Raw genomic sequence first — 9,654 nt, forward strand, 5'->3', positions numbered from 1 at the left:
GCAGGTCCATTGGAACCCAAACTACATGCCGTCTCTGCAGCTTCTTTCCTCAGATTATTCAGATCTTAAATAAACTACATAGGGTTACTCCTAACTATTTTGTAACATATACGGGGGTCCTCCGGTTACTGACACAGTTCCGCTCCTACAACAGTGATGTAACCCGAATTTTGGTGTAAGTCGAAACACACTCTAGCCCAAGTAACTTACTTATCTTAACACATTTGCAAAATCATAATCCAGAACATAAAAACGCAAAATCTAAGCCTCAGAAAAAAGGACATAAATATACTGTACACTGTACTGTAGTAACAGAAAAAATGAGTGTAAAAAAAAAATCCTTACCTTTAGTCCTTCTCATGTCTCAATTTTTTTAAAGTTTTTATGGGAGTGAGCGTTGTAAACTCGAAATGTTGTATGTCCAAACGCTGTAACTTTGAGGACTTCCTGTAACTGGTAACTGTGCTGTTTGTCTATTCGTAAATGCTCATACTTACTCAACTTGTACTATTTGATATCAGTGTTATTTTGTATAGTTTATTTATTTATTTGAGTTAACTATTGAAGTTTGTAAATGTTTTGTTCAAACAAATGTTGTATTTGTATTGTGATTTGCACAGTGTTAGGTTAATAGTTGGTTGAAATTGTATTGTCTTGTATGTCATGTTTGCACTTAACCAAAGTCAATTCTGGTATGTTTCACATGATAGCAGTAAATGATACTGATTCGGATTTTCTGTCCATTTATAAAGTCTTACCTGGCCATCTCAACAATCAAACTGGCTCCCGAGCTGCAGTCCTCCTCAAGGCCGGCTTCAGCTGGTGAATCATGCTGCCACAAAGAGAGCAATGGAGTTGGTTATTCTGAGATACTTACATAGAATACAACATAGGAGGATACTATGCACTGTGATGGGTTGTCCAGCTGGCAAGATGTTGCACAACCAAGACACTATGGCGTAGGGTATAGTCCACCAGTAAAACCTTCTAAACAGAGAAAGAAAACAACTTGTCACATGAATAAATGTGAAGTAAGGAGGAGGTGAAAGACCCTGTCATGTAGGGATTGTAAGGAGAATGGGGCCACTAGCTTTGTGTTTTGTAAGAAACAATTTGTCTCATGCTCGAAGCACATTTGAGACAGCAGTTGGGTTTAAGGATCATTAACAAGAAGAAACCAGGATTGAGAAAAAGAAAGATGGGAGATTGCCTTGTGTACTGTTTGTGGGCTGGACAAGCAGATGAAGGGCAGCAGATCCACAAAGGTCGTCATCATCAGTGTGAAGTATGATATTTACCCCTGTAAGTGTGTGTGTGGATTTTTCTTTGAGGGTGTAGGAGTAAAAGCAGATTACAAAAGATATGGCAGTCCAGCTGATTGGTGATCTTGTGCAGGGCTGTGTGCATGAGTGCACCCTGAGATAGGCTGGTGTCTTGTCTGGGCTAGTTCGCCATGCATATGATATTTCAATATAGAATCTAGCCCCTGTGACCCAGAGCTCAAACAAAGAGATTGGAGCAGACAGACGTGCAGGCCTACTTAGTAAATCACCTGTATACATGGGATTTTTGTTTTGTATTTTCTTTTCCACTTTGTATTCTCCTGTGTTGATCTCTCTTGTACGTTTATTGAATTCAGAATTTTTAATTGTGACTCCTTTGCATCATTCTAGGTGTGCAGAGATACCAGGAAGGAAGGAAGGCAGGCAGACAGAATAGCACATACACACATACTGCATTCTACCATAATAAACATAATATACCATGCACACCAAATAATGTATTCTGCACACACACAATTTACATAATACACACACCATAATATACACAATACACAATATAATAATACACATAATCTCTAAAGCAGAAATCCTTCTAAACCTAGAACAGCTCTAACAAGACTAAACTGAGTAATAAAACATTTGAGTTGTATTTCAGTCTTAGGCAGAATTGCAAACTGCACAATTATGTTGTTTGACAAAAGCAAAAAGAACCCAAGTGGTATAGTGTTTGCTTGCCAGAAAGTAGTTGCATTCTAACCATATTAAAAAGTATGGTTTCCAACACCAAAACACAGAAAGGAGGGTTAATCCAAGGGAGACTGTGGTATAAGCGGTCCACAGCGCTCTCAGTAAGGGCCTATTTTAAATAATCACCGCTTTCACGCGGCTTAGCAGGGCGTTGGGCCATAGCTATAGCAAGTCACGGGTCGATCTGATGTGGGCGTTTCTCAATCCGTGATTGTTCCGTGGCTAATTTGCTACAGCTGCTATGGCCCCTCGTTCTTAAAAGAAGCGCAAGTTGGATGGAAAAGATCAGAAACAAGAAGGAACAGAGAGGAAGAGAACGGAGGTTACAGGGAGAGAGGAAGCATGTTGGAGAGAGAGAGAGAGAGAAGACACAGACACGCTGCACGGTGTGTGAAGAGAGCGAACGAGCGCTTTTGGCAGTTGTGAAGGCCTGGGTGTTAGGCCTACACCCAGGGGTTGGAGTTGTTGTTGCTCCCGCTGAGCGACCAGAGGCTGTTCCACGGCGTAGCTAACCTCAAAATCCAGGTTTATTTCAATAATCCCGCTTAATTTCTTGAAATTCGGTTCCACCGAACAAGGCTAACTGAAGCTCCGCTTAATTACTATGTCAACATATGCTCTGGACAAGCCTGCTCCGTGGCAGGTTAGTTGGACTTAGCTTAGCTTGATGAATATGATTGGAATGATGTGATGTCACAGCACGACATTCTGCGGGCTGGGATTATCTCTGCTGCTGTTCTCCTCTTCGCACACACGACCCAATATAAAATTATTACAGATTACATGCAGCGATTCTAATTACTTAGAAAGTATAAAATGACAAGGAGTGCATTGAAGGCTTTACATGAATAACCATGGCGTGCCCATTTATTCATAATCCAGTTGATGAGGGAGCGAGGCTCATTCGTAGAGCTTTAAGAACAGGTTCCACAATTACTTCGCTCAGGATAGATCCGCTGCATTTTGGGATGATTATTTATACGAGCGCTATAGATTTAGTAGACACAGTATTGCATATTTGTGTCAGTTATTGAACCTTACATTTCTAAAACACACGTCGCTCTAAAGCCCTACGGTTGCACAGTCTTTGTGTATCGCTTATGCTTATTTTGCCAGTGGTTCATTTCTGTACAGTGTGGGGATGCTGAACATTTAAGCAAAGCTACAGTGTGCCGTGAAATCAGGAAGGTTCGTTGCATTAAAGTCCTTTTAAATATATTCATTACCTTTCCTGGCCACGAGGAATTCTTGCCATTAAGGAAACTTTCTTTGGAATTAATGGTGCTTAATCTTTAAACATCTACTCATTTACAGCACATAAATCATTACCTGATAAGTAACTGAATTTAATTTGTCAGGCTTTCCGAACGTCATTGGAGCCATTGACTGTACACACGTGAGGATAAAGGCTCCAGCAGGTCCAACAGAGCCTGATTACATAAACCGCAAATCATATCACAGTATTAATGTACAGGTAAGTACTGATAATATCTCACATTTATATACAAGAGGTGAAAGTGTAGTCGTCCAACATTAGCAATGTATGTCATTACCATTTCCTAAAATGTTTCAGATGGTATGCACTGCTGAACATCTAATTTCAAACATTGGCATCATGTTCTGATCCTGGCCATTTTGCCACAGACTTTTTCGCGAGTCTTCACTGGCTCAAAGCCTCAGACAAGGCAAGTCAACCAAAATTCACAAATATACTATAGTTTATTATACCACAGTCTAATGTGTCTACTTTCCATTATAGGAATTTTTCCTGGTGTGCTGCTTGGTGACAGAGGATACCCATGTCTACCGTTTCTTCTCACATCATATACAGATCCTGCAACACAGCAGAAAGACATTTCAACCATGCCCATTGTAAGACAAGGGCACGCATTGAAATGACATTTGACAGTTAAAATCAGGTTTAACTGCTCAGGCATCTCAGAGTTACACCAGACAGAGCGTGCTGACATTGTAGTAGCCTGTCCAGTTTAAAGTACCTTAAACTGGTAACAAAATGCATATGTAAAAGGAAATTTTAACGACTATACATTTGAAGGCTTGAAACTGTTCTCATTTAGTTGTTAAATAGTTTGACATCCTTAACACAAAAGTTACTAAAATCATGTTCTTACGATTTAACTTGTCAGCTTTTTCTCGATGCAGCCTCACGAGCTTTGATAATACAGCTCGTGTTCCCCTTTCTAGTTATTATAGCTTTGTAGTCCTCATAGGCTTGTAATAATAATTCTTGCTCCGCCTGCGGAAAAAAAAACGCAGCTCTTTCCTTAGTTTCCATTCTTACTTATCCAGCATCGATTAACAAGGCTGCCTTTTATATCGCTGGGACGACGCGAGCCTCAGCTATCAAGCTTGGCTTGAATTAGCGGAGATTAAATACACCTGAATTTTGTTGTGGAACTCAATGAGCCTGAAGTGAACTGTTAGCCTAACTCAAGCGAGGCTATTACAGATAATCCTCGATTTTATAAGCTCGCCTGGAACAGCCCCCATGTAGCGGGAGTAACCAGAGAAGGATGGCTGGCCATGTAAGGCCGAGAAGGCTGCGGGAGTCGGGAGGCTTGGGCGACAAACTCCCTGGACATGAGCGCCCTGGTTGTCAGTGAAGCCAAGTCTCCGAGGCTAGGATGAGTGCCAGACCGCCAGGGATCGGGAGGTCTCCAGTCTCGTCCAATGTGAATTGAAGAGGGCAGCTGCAGAGAGAGTCTCACCTGCTGCAAAGCCTAACTGGGAGAAGCAGGTGAGACGCTAACAGAAAAGATGCACCAGGCTTGTCATTGTTGTGTTTTTAAAGACTGCTTCCTGATTGTTTTAACCTCGTTGTTTTAAGAAGATTTTTCTATGTATTTGTTTTACCTCCACGTTCTTTTTATGGATTACTTAATGAAGATTTTGGAAAGCACTGCACTTTATTTACTGAACATGTTTTTTGTTGACTGTTTTAATAAAAGCACTTCTGCACTTTCTGTACCATCCCCTTGCTCGATTGTTATTGCCTTCACTGACTAGCTCACTTGGTAACATTGCATCGACGGTGTTGGGTTCAGTGCTTCCAATCAGCAATGGGAGTGTGGAGCCAGAACCCGATCGCACAGAGACCAGAGTGTTAGAAGAAGTGATCACAGAATAAACTTTAGCTGTTCCACCAACCCGGCTATACAGAGCTAAGTGCCTGTCTTTCAGGTGGTGTGGCCCACCACTTGTCTATCTCAAACTCCACATTAATGCTTTCCCTCTCGACATGTCATTCTTAGTCTATTGTCTCACGATACATTCTTCTCAGTGCACAATGGTAAGACATTTATAAACTGGATGCTGTGACTGGTTCCAGCCATTCTTACTCATAAAACACTAGGTGAGGTTTGACCACCCTTAGAGGACTCTACAGACATTTTGTAAACCCTCTCTATGGTGAGAAGCCTCGACTACATGAATGGACAACACTGTGAGGCAACTGCTCTGTTTGATAGCATTTATCTTGGTCATATGAGCAACTCTACCCAGACTCGGGAAGTCGTGTCTTCCTCTGTCTACTTCACACAGACTAAATCGAGCTACCTCAATGTGACGGCATGCCTACTAATGATCAACAGTGTCCTGGAATGTTACTTTTCAAAGTAGTTTAATTACATTACTTGCTACTTACAACAAAAGTAACTAAATACAAACCATGCATCACTTTTGCATTACGTTTTCTTTTTTGTTTTACTGGTCAACATTTGTTATGGAGTCTAAAGCCCATATACAATAAACACAGCGAAATTGTTTGTATTTTATAAATATGTCTAGTCCTTCATGTGCTGTCAAATAAATAATATGCATCCTGTTTTTCCATCCCCAATGCGAGCCCCTGAAGATTTGTGGCATTTTATTAATAGGTTTCTGTTATCGGTTTGCACGCAGCACACTTTTCTGCTTAACTGTATGATTAAAACCTGCAAAGTGTCAATGGACCATCCACCATGCTTGCTTCCTGCCTTCACCAGGATAAATCACGGACTCCTGTGACCTTAAATGACCTTGTCATTTGATTGTGTGCTATGCACGTGTTTAGGCAGCTGGAGTTCACACGTGTAGCAGGCAACATCTTCATGATAAAAATGTACAACTTTTGCAAAATAATGCTGGTATTTTATTTATTTCTTTTTAGAATGACTGACAATAAGATTCCATAACTGTTTTGTTTTAACTTTTAAAAAATAAGTAGAGCATTAGGTTATTTATTACTTTAAAAATAAGTAATCTGACTGCATAACGTGCTTCACTTTTAATGCATTACACCCAACACTGATCATCAACATGGCGGACTCTAAATCAGCCTGGTGCAAGTGAGTGTGCCTGGTGATGGATTGACGACCTGTCTAGAATTGGGACCTACCTTGCACCAAATACTGCAGAGCTAACCTCTGGTCCCCCCACGACTTAAAAGGTGAAATACCTGCCTTCCAAAAATGAATACATGAAAGAGAAAGTCTAGTAGACACTATGGGATCTATGGCGTGATAAGGAGTGCTGTTCTACAGTCATAAGCAAAGACAGGAGTGGTTTTGTTTTTCATTGCTGCAAGTTCAGAGTGACTCTCTGTAACTAACATGTGAAACAAGAGCTGACATAATATTCATGCCACCAAGTCCAAATCCAGGAAGGGTAGTGGCAACCATATAACAAATGACATCTTCTGTACTTAACAGTAGTCATTAGATGATTACTTTAATTGGTATTGAAACGATTATCAATTAAAGAAGCATGAAGTGGCACTCACCACCACACACACACACACACACACACACACACATCCACACGCCACCACGTGAAAAGCTAATTCAGACATCACCTGACCACTGCAGGCTCCAGAGACAGACATGTAGACACTGTAACAGCTTCCCATGTCAGCCAGAGTCTGTTCACTACAAACTAGGATGTAAACCTGCCATTTTGCTGTCCTTCCAGTCCTGTGTACAGCCCATGGATAACAACAATGCTTTAGCTGGAGAAGCTTTTGCATAGACCTCATACAGATACAGTTTCCCAAGCCCTGGCACAATCTCAGGTTATGTGGCTCATACTGGGCCTGTTACACCCTCCGCATCTGTGAACATCAGCTAATTTGGTCACCAGTATAATAACTTTTTTTTTCCCCCAGCATGCCAACTGCCAAGACACTAACTAGAAGGTTGCGTTTCTAACAGGATATCAATCCAAGAGTCTGTTCTTTACTACACTTGGTGTGAAACCACTACACAACCACGCAGAGGATCACCAAGCCCTGGCACAACTTGTACATATTTTAGGTGAAAATAACATACCTGCAAGAGAAGTACATGATGTTGAAGAGCTGATTGTAGCAATTCTTCTCAGCTAGTTTGTCAAGACAGTTTAAAGGAAGAAAATGGATGGAAAATTGAGACTGCAGGGAAGATGCTATTAAAAAAAGAAGAAGAAGAAGAAATCAACTGGACTTCTTGTTTACTTTAAATAGCACAGAATTTGTTACTGTACTTTTTACCCATCATTCTCTGGGTAATGTATGGAGTACGGTCACAATGAAGTAGGTTACAGTAGGAAACACCAAACATCAACAAGAGCAAGGCAGGGACCTGTGATGGCCTGTTTATTACAGAACGCTAATACAAAAGTTTACAAAGTTTAATACATCACTGTCCATTTATTTCTGAATCTGCTAAGTCCATTAATAATTTTTAGGAAAAATATCACGTGTAACTTTATACAAATTAATTTTATGTTGAAGCATAAGAGCTTTCAATAATTAATTATATTAATTCACGTCAGAAATACTCGGTGCACGGTGGTGCAGTAGGTAGCAATGTGCTCGCAGTTAGGAGACCTGGGTTTGCTTCCCAGGTCCTCCTGTGTAGAGTTTGCATGTTCTCCCTGTCTCCGTGGGTTTCCTCCCACAGTCCAAAGACATGCAGGTTAGGTGCATTGCATTCTAAATTGTCCCTAGTGTGTGTGTGTGTGTCCTGAGGTGGGATGGTGCCCTGCCCGGCTTTGTTCCTGCCTTGTGCCCTGTGTTGGCTGGGATTGGCTCCAGCAGACCCCTGTAACCCTGTAGTTAGGATATAGCAGGCTAGATAATGGATGGATAAATCATTTCCCTTACTTCTTATGATAATGATAACATTATAGCATTACAAATTATTACATACTTTGCGCTACCCATCTAAGATGAGTTGAATCTAAGCAAATCAACGAGACCTCAGAGATGACTTCTGCAGTGCACCATCTGTTGGAATTTATTTTGTAATGCATGTAGTAATAAAATGCTTGGCACTTGTCATTCCAACAGATGGCACATGAAAAGCATTTGTAGTAATAAAATGCATCACTACAAACAATTGTGATGAGCCGTCTGGTGCAATGCATTTCATTACTAAAATGTTACTAGAAATGCATCTGACAGACAAGGACTGACACGAGACACTTATCCTTTTATTAAAGTGGAAGTATCAATGAACAGTAAAGCTAGGAGGTGAAGAAGTACTCCACCCAAAAATTTCCCTATGTGCTTTGCAGTAAGGATTTGAAAGATCTTTTCATGAAGAATTTACATTAAAATGCCTGGTATATAACAGAAACTAATAGTGCTCAATGCTGTACAATAGCAAATGATATGAAAGAAATTCCATGGGGGAAAAAAAAAAAATCTGAACATTACTTGTGTTGCATAATCCACATGTCAGTTTTCAGTTGTTTATTAAGAACATGGATTTTTGGCAAAATATTGTTAAAAGATACTCTGGAAAATTGGCTTGCATCAAAACAGGAAACACACTAGGCATTATGGGAAATGTGTTTCCAGTTAATGACGCACACAGATTTTTCCCCCCAAAGTATCTAACAATATTTTTAGCAAAACACACTTTTTTTTTGTTTGTTTTTTGTTAAATCGACATTTTTCATATCATTTACCATTGTACAGCTGGGTCACCATTGGCTTATATTTTATCATGAATTATTTTTATTTTCCATGAAAACTTGAGATTAACATTCTCTGTCATCTCTACAAAACACATGGGGTAAGTAGCAGATAAAAAAAAACATCATTATTTTGTGCAATATTCCTTCAAGGCTTTTTGGGTGACACGCAAGGACTTACAATGATTCTTTGAATCAAGTGATGCTGCACTTCCTCCTCTGTCTCTCTGGGTTGCTTTTCTCCACTCACTGAGGGCTCGGACTCTTCTGCTTCTTTTTTTGGTACAAGGTCTTTAAAATTGTCTGCAGGTTGTATAGTGAAACATCCTGGGCAGTCTGAAATAGCAAGTCACAAATAATGTGCCATTGTGTTGACCTCAGTCAACCTGGGGAATACACTGCCAAAAGGCAGGCCCACCTGTAAACTAGACCGGTGGGCTTCCCAACAGTATTATAAATTGACCTAAATGGGACCAAAACCAAGGAAAGGGAGACAGGCATGTGCTGTGAACAGACCGATGGACAGCTGAGCACAAGTACTTTTGTGAAGGTTTACATTAAAATAAACCGTTTTACTTGGGAAGAGACTCATGGTCAAAGGACTGTATGGATGGATACTTTATTTTAAAATGACTTTAAAGAATATAAAAGAAAAAATATTAAAAAATAA

General features: G+C 40.2%; 1 long non-coding RNA gene across 1 annotated transcript; it reads right to left on the bottom strand.

Moving 5' to 3' along the window:
* Nucleotides 1–783: 783 nt before the first annotated feature.
* Nucleotides 784–9,220, bottom strand: LOC120522465. The gene is made up of 3 exons (XR_005632392.1): nucleotides 9,166–9,220; nucleotides 7,355–7,469; nucleotides 784–832 (listed from the first exon to the last, which is right to left on the bottom strand). It is a non-coding gene; the product is annotated as an uncharacterized LOC120522465 (long non-coding RNA).
* Nucleotides 9,221–9,654: the final 434 nt, after the last annotated feature.

The sequence above is a fragment of the Polypterus senegalus genome, unplaced genomic scaffold (assembly GCF_016835505.1).
Source record: "Polypterus senegalus isolate Bchr_013 unplaced genomic scaffold, ASM1683550v1 scaffold_7403, whole genome shotgun sequence".
NCBI classification, from domain to species: domain Eukaryota; kingdom Metazoa; phylum Chordata; class Cladistia; order Polypteriformes; family Polypteridae; genus Polypterus; species Polypterus senegalus.